At 55.7% G+C, this 679-nt stretch overlaps 1 protein-coding gene across 1 annotated transcript in view; it reads left to right on the top strand.

Annotated features, from left to right (window-relative positions):
- The window catches only part of CCNK (cyclin K), a 32,083-nt gene that overhangs the window by 28,344 nt on the left and 3,060 nt on the right, over positions 1-679 (top strand). The gene's annotated exons all lie outside the window — the stretch shown is intronic.

Below are 679 nucleotides of genomic sequence, written 5' to 3'. Positions count from 1 at the left end.
GGCTTCAGAAGCTGCAGCCCTGCTGGCAGTGGTGGCAGTGGGCCCTGCCGCTGCCTCACCGCCCGTCCCTCCTGCCCCAGCCCTGCTGCAGTGGCCCCACTGGCCCCTCTGCTACCGGCACCCAGGCAGGCCACAGCTCCTCTCAGAAAATTGTTTTTACAGCCAGATAAGTGAGGATGTTGTGAATTCTAAGCATATCTGAATATTCTCTGATCTCTTGTATCCAGAGATAGTGAACTACCCAGGAGAAATGAATTTAGAATTAGTTTTAGGAAAACAACAGCCCTGCCAAGTTAGGAACATTGACCCAGTCTGGGCAGGAGCGCAGTAGACCTCAGGCTCCGGGCTCTGGTGCCTGCTTTCTGTTGGCAGCGTCTCTTCTCAGTACACTTTGAAGAGGAAGCAGTTGTACGTGATGTCACGTGGAGAAGAAAGAATGAGAAGTGTTTCACAGGCACCCAGTCAACTAGGATGCCTCCGCGACATCACTAGAGAGGGAGGCGGGAAGTTGTAAAGAGCTTCCCTTCTTTACCTGTGGCATCATTTTGGAAGGCGGAGCGTTTCACTAGAGAAGGCGGAAATTGGTGTGTGGGAGGTGCTCCAGAGACCTCTGAGCCTCGGGGGGCCCAGGGACCTGGGACAGGGCACCGGTCAGACCTGCCGCGGGGCGGAGGGGGGT

The sequence above is a fragment of the Bison bison genome, unplaced genomic scaffold (assembly GCF_000754665.1).
Source record: "Bison bison bison isolate TAMUID 2011002044 unplaced genomic scaffold, Bison_UMD1.0 scf7180017864302, whole genome shotgun sequence".
Lineage (NCBI taxonomy): Eukaryota > Metazoa > Chordata > Mammalia > Artiodactyla > Bovidae > Bison > Bison bison.
Note: the sequence above shows the minus strand (reverse complement) of the source record. Positions and strands in the feature narration are given on the sequence as shown.